The following is a 15,304-nucleotide window of genomic DNA, read 5'->3' as shown; positions in this document are numbered from 1 at the left end:
GGCTTTAAATGGCTCGGAAGCCTCTTTTTAAGAGGGTCAGGAGCATTCTTTTAAAAGGCCCAGAAGACTCTCCTCCTTCCACGAGGCACGGGAGCCTTCTTTCAAGAGGCTTGGAAGTGTACTTTCAAGTGTCTCAGAAGCGTCCTTTCAACATTCTAGGAAACTTCCTTCTAAGTGGCTCAAAAGCCGCCATTAAAGAGGTTTGGAAGCCTCCATTCATGAGGCTCAGTGGCCTTTTACCAACAGGTGCGGAAGCCAACTTCCAAGAGATTCAGAAACTCCTTTCAAGAGGTTCGGAAGCCATTTTTCAAGAGGCTAGGAAACCTCCCTTCAAAGGCCTCGAAATTATTCTTTCAAGAGGCTTAGAAGCCTACTTTAAAGAGACTCAGAGGCTGAAAAGCCGCCTTTAAAGGGATTGAAACTCTCCCTTCAAGAGGTTCAGAAACCTTCTTTCAAGAGGCTCGGAAGCCTACTTTCAAGATATTTGGAAGCTTGATGTATAAACTTAATTTGAATTAGAAAGTTTCACGGAATGATGAAAATTTCAGCCCAATTTGTGGAGAGCCATATATCCCGTTAGTGTTCAGGTCCATTTTTCATGGATCTCGTGAGTTACGCTTATTTTCATTTACAGCAAAAAATAGGGGGTACCTCAATTAATGCAAGTTTGAAAGGGTTGAGAACCGCTGATGTAACACATAAAGTTATATTTTTGTTCAAATGAAAACATATTTAGTAACAATTTTGTCAAAACTGGAAGACATTTTGTTATAATTTTTGTTATTTTAACAACTAATGCAGGGCTAGTAGCGATGAATGCCGTTCAAAATAGTGACAAAGACCCAATATTTATAGTTTTTTTTTGTTCAAATGAAAACATATTTAGTAAAAATTATGAAGCAGTTGAATAATAAATTAAAATGAAGGATTTGAGATTTTTAGCTTGACGTGACTTGTCGAAGGAAATTTTGAATTTTCAATAAAATAAAACCATGATACATGAACCATCTGAACATGATACAGAATTGACTGTGCATGTGGAAGTAGAATCAATTTTTTGAACCAACAACCTATGGCGTACTGCATAGGAGTTAAGCAGAGAAAAAATTGACCTTAAGTACAGTAAAAATGAACTGAGTGAACAACCTCCTTAGCAAAATAGAGCTGCGCAGCGTCATATTTTAATTTTTTTTGTAAAGAAGCCTAATCTCAAGCATTTTTTTTTCTCCTTGACCTCTTGCACTTGGTCCGCAACTTGCTTTTGCAAAGTCCGTTTGTTTTCCTCAATAGAGTCGTCGTGACTAGACTCAAAAAGAGTTGAGTCAAGTACGAGACACTGAAGACGGTCTTACTGTAAAATGCGTATCTGTCAAAGGTGGTGGAATTAAATGGAATTGTACGAACTCGTCTTATGACAAGTACGGAATACGGACATTCCACTGAAAGCTCAAAATAATTTTCTTATCAAAATAGTGACCAAGTCACTTAAAAGTGATTCGCTACCAGCCCTGCTAATGGTACATGTTCTATAACAACCTCTTTTATAAAAACATGTTGTAACAGAATTACAAATTCAGATATAAATCTATTACCCTCTGCTGATCGGGATCATTTATAATATTTCTCTTGTATTGAGTTGCAAAAGTGCTGCAAGTTACATGATTCCAGTTTTTATACAGCAATACATGTAACTCATCACATTTAATGTGGATTAAATTCAAAATAAAATATTTAAAAAATCTTAACCTTAACCGTAACCTATTTGGTTTTATTTATTACCCAAAAATTATCACTCTGCTCGATTGCTATTCATCTCTTACAGTATGTTGGGCTGTGGCTTCAAATTGAAGACCACTGAGTATGTCTTCCTGATCCAAAGTAATGTATTTGACGCAACGTGGGTATTACAATGCTCTAAATTAAAACCCCGATTTATCCACCTAGTGCCAATGTTTTCTTTCTCTTTACTACACGCTAAAAATCAATAAGAATTTATTAGACAATGAAAAATATCATTGATGGGAAAATGGAACCTTGCTGTTGAGGTGTTTAGTTTTCGTTCCATCGTAACCAACCACGATGTCAACAAAATGAAAAAGCAGGTTACTTAAAATTAAATATTTAAAATCCAAATAAAAACAGTATTCATTACGTTCCACTCGCAATATTGACGACATTTTTTATTTTACTTTGAATAAGAACGCGTCGAACGTTTTTATGCTTGACTTTGACGTACAGATATTAGCTCGATTCGTTGATCTGAGTAGATATCAAAAATCGTTTTTGCGCTACAACTTAACGCCTTTCAGTACACCTTCGGGTACAAAAAAGCAAAACAACACATCCCTTCCGCTTACAAAAAATATTCCACCAATTCTGTAACCTCCATCAATCAGTGTTCAATGTTCATTGAGCAATTGATAACATTGCACCAAAGTTTTGCAGATGTGACGGAAGTTTTTAAAATATCCGCGACAATGCAGATACAAATTATCTAAACATATCAGCACACTGTCAGATTACGTGGGTGCAAGCTGCTTTCCATTGTATACAATCTTGCGTTATCTCTGCGAACGCCCCAGTACCTACCGACAACAGCTGACTTCTGGGAAAATCGCGCGTTCGATTCGACAGTGCCATCTCAGAAGTGGTAACATCCCGTACGAGTGTTGTTGCTTGTCAAACTCTTTTATTTTGAATTTTCCTCGCTGGTCAATAGCCTGTCTGTGACACCACCCGAAAGCTAAATGAGGAAATTTTCCTGACACCTCATTTCCCGCCCGAAGCCGAGTGTATGACCGGTAGTGGACAGTGCCGCTGTTCGGTTTCGAAAGAAATCTATCAATTAGTGACGCTAATTTAGCGAGCTGGACGTCAGTGGTGCGGCGGTGCTACCATCGCCGTCGGGCACATGATCGTTTCGCTAGGACTGTCAGTAGCTGCCGGCTGGCTTAAACGGTTCGTGTTGGCGAGGGAGGAGAGAAGAAAAACCGAGCGGTCGGCCTATCTAGAAGGAACCACCTGTGCGCAGATTCGACAGGAATTCGCAAGTGGGATGGCATGTCTCGACACTGAAAGTGTCCTCTTGTCACGCTGTCTGGTGGATTTGATTCATTGAACGAATAAGTGCGGTTCAAGGTAAGCGGAAAGCAAAAGTGAGATAAGGATTGAATGTTGAAAACATCTTTGGAAAAATAGCGGCTCAAGTGATTTATCTTTCTATATATACGGGACGTATCCTCAGTTGGAGCATTGTTGTTTTCACAGATTCATGTTTAATAAACGCTTTTTAGTTACCGATTCGATTTGAATTTCAAGCATGGAGTTATTAAAATTTATGCGTGGTTAGTAAACCTACTAATTGTTCGGTTTGAGGAAGATTTTGACATACCTGTCTGCCATCGATGTTTTCGACATCCCTGAATGACATCTTTCACTTCATCTGTAGATGTTGACCCAAACATTTCGAAATTCACGCGAATTCGACAAAATGATTGCCAACACTTCTTCAGAATTGAAGAAGACTATGTGGATTGTGAACACTGTTTCGAAATAAGAAACTTTGCGTTGCATTCTTTCATTTTTAGTTCTCTCAAAATGAGTATGAAATATCAGCTGATGAAGGTGAAATATATTGTCATGTATTGCCTGTATTGCCAATACGACTTTTCATAACTTTCGAGTTAACCTAATGAATAGTGTTCATTTTTAATGTACTTTCATAAATCATAATTAAAAAAAGCGATTTTGTAGGTCCATGAGTGAAAAAAAGTACCAAGTCATGTGACTCCCATATTTAAAACCCGCAAAACTGCAGCCTCATTAGGAATTTACAAGACATGATTGCACAAAACTAAACAATGTTTCAATAAAACTAAATTCTACGTCGAAATATGTATCTGTCAAAGGTAATAAGGTGCCAAAAGCAATAAAGTGGTGGAATTAAATAGGATGGTACGCACTCGTCTAATGACAAGTGATGACATTCCAAAATAAGTTTCTTATCATAATGCAATGGTAAATATGTCCCTTTTTAAGAAGTGGGTGTTTCCTCAGAATAATAAGATGCGCGGCTGAGGATGGCTGGGTTCGATTCCCGGTCCAGTCTAGGAAATTTTCGTGTTGAACTTCCCTTGGCATAAAAGAATCTTTTTATCTTCCTTTTACTTCCACTATTTTGTTTTAACGTGTCTACACATATACGTATTTCGTCCACTACTTGTGGACATCTTCAGTGTGTACACTGAACCCAGTGTACCGATACATACCGAGCAAACGAATTTATTTGATGAAAGCATTATCTCCTCACTTCGCTTTATACCGGCCAGATGCGTTCATTTAAAGAAAGCATTGCCTTTTTTCAACGCTTCGCCTTCTTCTTCAACGGCTTTACATTTCATCTGGAACTTGGGCTGTTTTTCAACTTAGCGTTCTACTAGTATTTCCACAGTTAATAATTGAAAGCTTTCCTGTGCTGTGCATGCCAGGTGCATGAATACACCCTAGGCCCTATATCGGGAAAGGTTGCAATGAAACCCTTCCATTTCATAATTTTCACATTTTATCTAGGGTTTTAACTTAATGTAAAACTTCTGTTTTTTAAGTTACATTAAGCATGTTTTACGTCTACAGGGGTTGGACAGAATGATCGGGACAGGCAAAATTTTGTCAAAATTCAAATGACCATTATTCTGTGAAATATCAATCGATATTTTTTAACGGGAAAATTTATCTAGTTTTGGAAAGCTGGATCAAATTTATTTCCAGACTGCCAGATACCGAAGATATTCCGGATTGTTTGAGGGCATGCCATTTTTTGGGTCGATTGTATTTTTCCTACTAGTGAAATATTATCCCTTTTTATATTTTCTGCAGATACTAGAGCTTTTCATGATGTTGTTGTCAAAAATATGATTGGTTTAGTGCAGGCCTGCCCAATCTTTTCAAGCCACGGGCCAATTTTTAATATTCACCAGAAAATATTTTGCACATAACTTTTTAAATATTTTCAAAATATTTATTGTTTTTTGCATTTTCTAGAAAAATGAAACATGATTTAATTGCTTTCAAACAATATTTTTTTGTTTATTTTTATTTCGACGATATATTCACACCGTTTACCGGATGTTAAAAAATGGAAATTTCGTTACTTTACCAGCATATTGAACAGATTTGCATGAACTGTTTTCAACAGGACGGGAGAAATGTACCAGATTTCAGAATCCCACTGTGCCAAGGTGCTTTATGTTCAAGTCATTGACAACTGCTAGAAAAGCTTGAGCTTGAGCTTGATTGACTGCTCGTAGTTGCTACTCTATTATGACCAGATCAGCTGTTCTTGCACAGGGAACCAACATATGTTTGCTTGGGACTAGCTCACATCTTCAATGTACAAGTACTAGTGATCTCATTTGTTAGGTCATACTGGCGCCGTCAGAATGCAAGTCAAAGTAGGAAAGGGGGAGGAAATGATGATGCAATCACTCGGCCACTGTAAGCCGAATATACCTCTGCACTTGCCACGAGTTCATGCGGAATTTGTTGGAATTTTTGGGTTAGGTTCGAGAGGCAGAGGTCCGTCTTGGTTAACGAGCTGCCAATGTAATAGATAGGAGAAAGCAACTGATGGAATTTCTAATTGGATGTTTGGAAACGCGCTTTACAGTTCATTTCCAATTCTAGCAGATTACTGTTAGAATATTCAAGTTGAAGGTATAGGAATTGAGATGGAAACTGCAGTGTTGGTAAAATCACTCATAAATCTCAATCAACGAGCGCTCCCGTGCGAACGAAATCGCCTGCGATTTTAAAGAAATGCATCACGCTTGAATTTTTCATGCTGAAACGCATCATTTCACTCATTTGCCAAAAAATCATTTTGGTTTAAAAACGCATTTGAAATCAATTTGGTGGCAATTTATTGCTTATTCATGGAAGAGTGTCTATTATTTTATGCGACAAATGTCAATTCACTGTTTTTAACGAAGGAGAACAAAAGAAAACCTACGATGATTCAAATTGATGATTCAACTCATCCATGAGTTTTTAGGTGCTGAGTTGGGTGCGTTTTAACTCACGCTTGATTTGAATCATCCATGAGTTTTGAGATTTTGAGTTTTTACCAACACTGGGAAACTGTATGGAAGTCCATTTCCAGTTTCAGCGAGTGCTAGAACATGATAAATATAGAGAAAGATACAAAGTAGGACAATGGTACGGCCCTGGGATTGAACCCACGACCTTCTGCGTATGAGGCAGAAGCAGTAGCCATATGACTACCAAGCCCGATCTCATTGACATCTGCTAGAAAAGGCCAATTAACTCATCAATTCAGGATCTTTCAGCTCGCGCAGTGGTTTTCCTTTATCTTGTAGAAATAGTGCCATTTTCTTTTCGAAAAGAATAAAATCTCTCAAGCATTAAATGCGCAATAATACAGCAAGTCTCCGTATTCGGCTTTAATTTCCGTTAACATCATTTATAGTTGGTGGGGGCTGAGTTCCCTAACGTTGATAAAGTCGATTATCTTAATAACGAGCGTCAATAGTTCAGGAATATTGATCGTTTTCGAATATCGATTCATTTGGTGGAAAAGGCAGGGAAATATCACCATATCTATATGATTGCCTTTCCTTGCTTAGAATTGTCACAACGCCATTGTTCTTTCCTGTCCGCCTTTCCTTTCCTTTCCTTGCTAGTGCTCCATCAATCGAAAGGTCACTTAAGTTTTCGAAGGAGTAAAAAAGTTTTTTTTTCACAGGTTTTAACAACCCTCAGGGTTTCCCCGTTAGTTGTTCCCTGAATTAAGAATAAAGCTGCCAATTTGTCTGTTGTTCGAAAATAACCATGCCACGTTTTTCACGTCAGTATTTCCATCGCTTTCGAGACTATGAAGCAGGCGTCTTTTTCACGTAAAGTAGCTTTCAACTTTTCTGCGAGAGCTTTTACTATTCACCGTGATCCGCGCAAACTAATGCTACTGAAGGAGGCTGTTTCCTTAGAACACGATGTCAACAACAACCGAAATGCATTTCTTAACAAGTTCTCCGTCCTGGAAAGGTTTCATTCGTTTTGCCAAAATCTTACTAACAGCAAAACTGGCCCGTACTGCATTTTCTAACTTTGTATTAGGGTCTGTTCAAATATTACGTAACGCGAAAAACGTTGTTTTTGTAACAATCCGTAACATATTTCAGAACTACCCCCACCCCTATGCGTAACGCGTAACGAATGCTGTTTTTGAAAAAGATCTTAATTTTGATATAACTTGAAGAACGGTGCAATACATTATTATGTATTGTATATTTCATGCTTTTTACAAGATATGTATTCAATATTTTTTGAAAATTAAATAATATTTTTTCTCTATGCAATTAACTTGTTACGCGTAAAAATATTTCGAAGGACCCCCACCCCTTATATTTTGCTTTACAAATCATAACAAACATTAATCTACCCCCCACCCCTATTGCGTTACGTAATATTTGAACAGACCTTTAGCTTTAGTGAAAAGAGTTTGTAGCTTCTATAATCCATCCCAAGTAACGTTTTAAGTTTTATAACGCTCTTGAAGACCATAATTTTCTCTATAATAACACACCAGTATAAAACCAAAAGGGGCCCTCCTTAGCCGTGCGGTAAGATGCGCCGCTACAAAGCAAGACCATGCTGAGGGTGGCTGGGTTCGATTCCCAGTGCCGGTCTAGACAATTTTCGGATTGGAAATTGTCTCGACTTACCTGGGCATAAAAGTATCATCGTGTTAGCCTCATGATATACGAATGCAGAAATGGTAACTTGGCTTAGAAATCTCGCAGTTAATAACTGTGGAAGTGCTTAATGAACACTAAGCTGCGAGGCGGCTCTGTCCCAGTGGGGGATGTAATGCCAACGAAGAAGAAGAAGATAAAACCAAAATGTTACTAGGGATTGTTCCAATAATTTGAATTAATAAATGGAAAATTAAATGGAAACCTTTGAAATTCTATCAACTTTTGTTTCCTACCTGGGCCCTTTCAAATGCTTTCAAATATCATATTTCATAGAATGCTTGGATTCAGATTTTATTCCTTCAATATAGCAAAAATTTCCGAACAAATTAATCAAACCGGCCTTCCTCTTTTCAACATGGATAAATTACTTTTATTAATCTCTATTGAAAACGCGATTTGGGTTTTGTGTGAGTATTACTAACTATTGGAACGATTAATTAAGATGCAGTTTCTGCAACAAAAATATATAAAAAGGGCTAATAATTCACTCATAGGTAAAATATAAGCGACCAAAAATGGCACTTCCAACATGCTCTCAAACAATTCGGAATATCGTTAGTTGATATTTCACAGAGTTATGGACATTTGAATTTTGACAAAATGTTGCCTGTCCCGATCATTCTTTCCAACAACCTGTATATATATTTTAAATGATGTTTCAAATCTCCTGGAATGTTTATTTTTGTATCTTTATTAAGGAGACTTTCAGTCCTTGGCTGGCTCGTCTCCGCCCTGGAATGATGATTTTTCTACATATTTCGTTATTTTAAGGTGATTATAGAATGAAGCCCGTGGTGAATTTCAAATTCACCACACGTTTATCTACATTCATTTCCAAAAGCCCAGATCTGGCGTAATAGTTTTCGTACAGTGCCGAAATTCAAATTATGATTGTTCAGCATAACTAAGCAAACGATCTTCCATTATTTCAGCCCCATACGCGTTATGGTTCTTTCATCTCGTGCCCTTGAAAAAAATATTGGAAAAGCACGTGGTTTACAAAATGGCCGATTTCTGGCTTCATTCTATAATCACCTTAATACTAAAAAGTGGGTACCCATAATAATGCTTTTGGAAATTGACACACATAGAAAGATGGAAAATTTAACAAACTACTTTGCTGAAAAAGAAAACAGCAACCTTCTATCTCTATACGTTTAAAAGTTATTCACAATTTACTGCAGATTGGAAAAAGCCGGCAGCAAAATAAAATTTCCATTATAAATTAGAATTTTTCCATAAACAATTAGGAAATTGCCAATAAAGAAATCAGGGTATGAGGGTATGAGCAATAAATAAATATAAAATTTCCATAAATAAAACAAAATTTGATAAACAATTAAGAACTTTCCACAAAACAAAAATAAATAAGCACTTTTAAAAGCAAAAATAGCAATTATAAAAGAAGAATTTTCCATAAAGAAATGAAAATGTCCCACGAAAAAAATACAAAATTTCCATCTATTTCCATCTTCTATCTTCTATCTTCTTCTTTTTATTATATATTATATTATATTATTATATTATTATTATTATTTATATTTATATATATATATATATAAAACTCAATGTTTGTATATTTGTATGTATGTTTGTATGTATGTTTGTATGTATGTTCCAGCATAACTTCTGAACCCATTTACCGATTTTAACCAAATTTGGAACACACATTCTTTATCTTGAGGAGACGACGATAGGGGGTCGAGCATGCATTTTGGAAAAGGGGGAGGGGATGGGGGGAGGGGTATTGCTTAATTATCGATCTACGCAGTTTAAATTCTAAACCCCTTGGCCGAATTCGACCAAATTTGGAACACAAATTCCTTATCTCAAAAAGGGGACGATAGGGGGTTAAGCATGCTCTTTGGAAAAGGTTTGAGGGTGTGGGGGGAGGGGTATTGCTTAGTTATCGATCAACGCAGTTCAAATACTGAACCCCTTGCCCGATTTCGACCAAATTCGGAACACAATTACCTTATCTTAAGAAGGAGACGATAGGGGGCTAAGCATGCTCTTTGGAAAAGGAGGAGGGTGTGGGGGGAGGGGTATTGCTTAGTTATCGATCAACTCAGTGTAAATTCTGAACCCCTTGGCCGATTTCAACCGAATTTGAAACACAAATTCTTTATCTTACAGAGGGAACGATAGGGGGTTAAGCATGCTCTTTGGAAAAGGAGGAGGGTATGGGGGGAGGGGTATTGCTTAACTATCGATCAACGCAGTTTAAATTCTGAACCCCTTGGCCGATTTCGACCAAATTTGGAACACAATTTCCTTCTCTTAAGAAGGGGACGATCGGGGGTTAAGCATGCTCTTTGGAAAAGGGGGAGGGTGTGGGGGAGGGGTATTGCTTAGTTATCGGTCAGCTCAGTGTAAATTCTGAACCCCTTGGCCGATTTCAACCGAATTTGAAACACAAATCCTTTATCTTACAGAGGGAACGATAGGGAGGTTAAGTATGCTCTTTGGATAAGGGGAGGGTATGGGAGGAGGGGTATTGCTTAATTATCGATCAACGCAGTGAAAACTCTGAACCCCTTGGCCGATTTCGACCAAATTTGGAACACAATTTGCTTCTCTTAAGAAGAGGACGATCGGGGGTTAGGCATGCTCTTTGGAAAAGAGGGAGGGTGTGGGAGGAGGGGTATTGCTTAGTTACCGATCAACTCAGTGTAAATTCTGAACCCCTTGACTGATTTCAAACTAATTCGGAACACAAATTCTTTGTCATAAGGAGACGACGATTGGAGATTAGGGAGGATCTTTACAAAAGAGGGAGGGTATGGGGGGAGGGGTATTGTTTAGCAATTGATCAACTCAATGTAAATCCTGAGTCTCATGACCGATTTGAACCAAATTTGTATCAGATATTGTCTGTCCTAAGGAAGCGATTTTAGTGGATGTGGTTAAGTAATTTAAAAAAAGGGGGAGGGTGTGGGAGAGAGGGTATTGTTTAGTTATCGATCAATTCAGTTTGACTTCTGAACCCATTTATCGATGTCCACCAAATTTGGAACCCATATTATCTGTCTAAGGAAGACTATATCAGACTGGGTATGAGTGCCATAGCTAAATGAGAGAGAGGGTATATTCATTAAACGAACAGTTTAGTATACCTTTTTATCGCATAGGTCAATTCAAACCAAACACGTAAACACGTAATCCCTACCCAAAGGAAACTATTATAGAGAGGCTGGAAGGGACTTTTGGAATGGGAGGGGAGGGGGGGTATTGGGATTGGGTATTGTTGTTCATCGGAATAATTGTATGCCCAGTGAAAAGCAATGATTAATGTGTTTCCTTCTGAATGGTGGATGTGATTGCTTCTTTAAAAGTAGGCATTTGCCCGGAATAAGGCAATGGTGGGTGTGATCCCTTCTTTAAAAATATGCGTTGCCCGGAATATGACATCAATGAATGTTTTTCCTTCTTTAGAAATAGACGTTTGCCCGGAATAAGACCTTTCAAACCCACGATCCCTTCTTCAAAATCAGTCAATGTTTCCAAAAGCCTTCTTTTAATCAAATGATAAAGTATGAATAAGTAAACACAATTACTCTGTTGACCAATTGGTTTTATCAATTCCGAGCAAGGCCGAGTACATAAAGCTAGTCTCTTATATCTATCAAGTCCATATCATGTTTTGTTATTCTGTTCGTGGCATCTACCCGGGGCCACCTTCAGCATGGTTTTGTATTGTAGCCACGCATCTTACCGCACAGCTACGGAAGGCAGATCCACCGAGAACATACTTTTAGTATGGAACTACATATGCTTCCACGAGTTGACATTGAGTCTTGATGAAATGAATGAGTGAAATCCTATCGGCTCAAATAACCGGCTGGGATGGTTATCGATGCACTGATACATTGTTCAGGACTTGGTAGATCATGTCCTGAGCTCTGGACGTTTTGAACACTCCGAAATAGTTTACCTTTATTCAAACCTCGATTGATTTATGGATTTTTTTTAAACAAACATCTTAGTATAGGACATTTTGTATCCAGACATATTTTCTGATACATTCGAGGGTATGTACTCCACAACAGTTTGGACGGCCAAAAAAATCCGAAAAAATATTTTTATTCCGGTTTCAGTTTTTTTTTCTATACTAATTTTGGCCAGTAAGAAATAAAACAAATGTGCACGTTAAACATACGTGAAAAAAATGTCCTGAAATTGGTTAATGACCATTATTAAGTATATTAAAATTATTTTTTTTATTCATTGTTCGTTCAAATTTTTTTAGCCTTTTTTCAAATTTTCATTAAAAATTGCATATCAGGAACTGTTTTGTCTATTAAATATTAGCCGCATCGCGCTATGAAAATGCATGGAATTTGGATTATGGCAATCTAAAATAATAGCTCATGTTGTTAAAAAAACGATTTAGTAGTTGAGAAGCTCTTTATCTCAAACGTCCAATCGGTGCAATAGTTGGCACTTTTATATTGATGGTAAAAAGAACAATTGTCTCACCCGAAAAAAATTACAAAAGTTACATAAATTACGATAAAAAAATTGAAAAATAAATCAACTTAAAGGTTTTAAACGAACTACCTGATACATCATTAAAATTTGTTATTTTTAACATAAAAATTAAATGCATGACACTTTTTTTTATTGGCATTACATCCCCACACTGGGACATATTTCCTGTTTTAAGATTTTATGACGGAATAATGTACTTGCCAGACCTGCCATTCATTTGTATCATCACGCAAGGTCATAAAAATCTCTTTCACACCTGGGTGTTTTTGCAAGGAAATCATTCAAAAGGATTTTTTAGAAATGCTCCCAAGCGAAGAAACCACCTTTTCAGACTGCTTCCTGCTGCTGTCGTTTCTTGCTTAATCACGTGATTGGGTTCACACGCAAATACAAAGTGTGAAAATGATGATGATGTGATTTCTGCCCGTGCATTTTTTTTTTCATGCTCGTATAGTTTCTGGTGGACGCAACATTTTGGCGATGGAAAAGTGAAACGAAGAGTTTTTTTTTCTGACGTGGATGTGTTATTATTGGAGCAGGTCTGGTATGAGCTTGTTCAGAGCGACGATTTTCTATTTTATCTGTGCGTTTCATGGTCATGTTTAGATGGTGAAATATTGATGCATTTTTTAGCCAAACGCACCTCTAGACTGGTCGCGTTTTTTTTTTGTATCACTGTTTTGTCTAGCGTTTCGATTTGCGTAAGCAATGGTGACGTTCGTGTTGATTTTTTTTAAATGATATTTTTCAGCCATTCGTGCACTGAAAACGTGTGATCGAAGCTTGCACGTCGTTAAGTTTGCTGCGGCAGACAATTTTCGCCGTGGGATTTTTCTTCCATGATCGACTCTGAGCAAGATGCAGACGATCCCCAATGTGACGTAACTACTTTAGCTGTATTGGTATTGTGGTTTCACGAGCGAGAGTTACTGATTTTGCGAATAGCGTTTACACTCGTGTCATATTAAACACGAATTGACGAGTAGGATAACTTTACCATTAGTGACCTTGGTTGCGGTCATCTTGGATGAGGTTTGAGTATTTTCATGAAAAAAAATTAAATAGGAGAAAAAACTATCAACATGTTGCGTTAGAAAAGTTGCATTTCAGCATAGACTAATGATAATGAGAAAAACATGACACTTTACCATTATTCTCATGTTATTAATTACAGTATATTCGTTCCAAAAAAGCAAAAAAAATCCTTATTAATACACCTAGCGGTGTTGGTGCCTTTCACGTGAAAAAAATCTAAAAAATATGTGTGAGTGTTTTAGCGTGTTTTGCGCATAGAAAATAGTATTTTGACCATAAATTCTGATCCCATAGTCCAATCTGGCAAATTTTCAATAGCCACTTCCCGTCGAATGGAACTTGTTGCGAGTAATTCGGCGAATGCTAAGTTCCAAAAATGTTGTACACATACATACGTACATACACACACATAATAGACATCACATCAATTCGTCGAGCTGAGGTCTCCTAGCCTTCTATCAAAAGTTTTGTCTTAGAGTATACTTAGTATACGAGAAAGGCAGAAAGGAAGGCCGTGCATCATAATGAAATCGAATAAATCTCGAAGTTTTCATGTTCAAACTGTTCAAGCAGATTGTCTTCCCCAATGTGAAACAGTTCAGATTTCAGTTACCTTCAAGGCTACGTTATCTACGTTTGATCGAAATTCAAGTTAGTTTATTCTACTGAAAAATGCAGCCGCCATGTACCATTAGATACCAAAAGTATTGAAAAATTTCTCAAATTCGATTCAAAAATCAGTGGGACAAATTGACTCAAGAATTAATCAAATGTAAACAAAAGTACAAATATGAATAGAACGGCAGTACAGTTGGTTACCACTTTATGATGTCAGATGTTTGTCAAGGCAATGGACAAAAGTCGATTTTTCGTTTGAGTTCAGCTGCCTTGCGGCAATCACAAAGCATGTCCGCCAGATACGTTGCTCAACGTTGATTGATGAGATTTGTGACCTTGGAATCGCGAGCATGCAGCTAGGTTGACCATTTTTGGATACTGAATGGACTGTCCTTGACAGGTCGTTCCTAGCGCTAGGACTATAATAAAAACGGATTAACTCAATATACGCCATACGGTCGGTAAGAAGGATTAGACAGTTGCACGTCTTCCTTATACAACTTTGTGATTGTTATTGGACTAACACGACTACAAGCTACTTTCAAGTGCTTGGGCCTTATAAAATTGTGGGTTAAAGTTGGATGCCTACATTCTAATTACAGTGAGACTGTATGTTGCGACTAAATAAAATAAGAAATATTTGTTTATGAATATTTTCATTTGTATCTTGTTTAACAAATATTTCAAGATAGAATGAAAGTATTGAACCAACAATATCCCTCTATAGTAGGACCTCTACACTGAAACTTCGTATATACTCCTCAATATGTTCATTAGAATTATATCCCAATAGAGAATCTGGATAGAGACCAAACAAATTTTCCAACTGAAAAAATCTTATAAAATATTCAAACCCGGAACTTCCGCATTGTCTGCCTTGTTGCCGCGCATCATACCACTGAGCTATAGAAGACCCCACATATCACAACTCTCAGCGCAAATACACAAACACCAAAACATAGAATTTACACAAACTCGCACATGCGTCAACCGCAAAAGGTGCCAATCCGAATTCGTGCACTTCCAAATCAAGTTCTTCCAAGAGTCACCAAAAGTGGAACCGTCGTATCCACTCGAAATAGCTTACAGCGGAACAACTATCCGCCGAATGTGCGTGCGAATCGCCACCGGCTAAAGAGCGCAACAACAAACAACTTTGCGGCCCATACCGACTGACAGTCTCGCCTCGCTGCTACATGTTCATGTGTAGCTGTGGGACGTTTGTGACTTTTAGCACTCTCAAACTGTTTGCAAACTGCCCACCCCTTAGGCCGATGACACAGTGACGCGAGAAGTACCACGCGGAACGCGTGTAAACACCATCAGTGCAGGCAGAAATGTTTGATTCTGATCACTTTCGCCCTCGCATAGGCGTCGCCTCACTACGA

At 37.7% G+C, this 15,304-nt stretch overlaps 1 protein-coding gene across 31 annotated transcripts in view; it reads right to left on the bottom strand.

Annotated features, from left to right (window-relative positions):
* The window catches only part of LOC134227416 (plasma membrane calcium-transporting ATPase 1), a 239,585-nt gene that overhangs the window by 70,210 nt on the left and 154,071 nt on the right, over positions 1-15,304 (bottom strand). The gene's annotated exons all lie outside the window — the stretch shown is intronic.

This window comes from Armigeres subalbatus, chromosome 3, assembly GCF_024139115.2.
Source record: "Armigeres subalbatus isolate Guangzhou_Male chromosome 3, GZ_Asu_2, whole genome shotgun sequence".
Lineage (NCBI taxonomy): Eukaryota > Metazoa > Arthropoda > Insecta > Diptera > Culicidae > Armigeres > Armigeres subalbatus.
The sequence above is the reverse complement of the archived record's forward strand: the minus strand, read 5'-3'. Positions and strand labels throughout refer to the sequence as shown.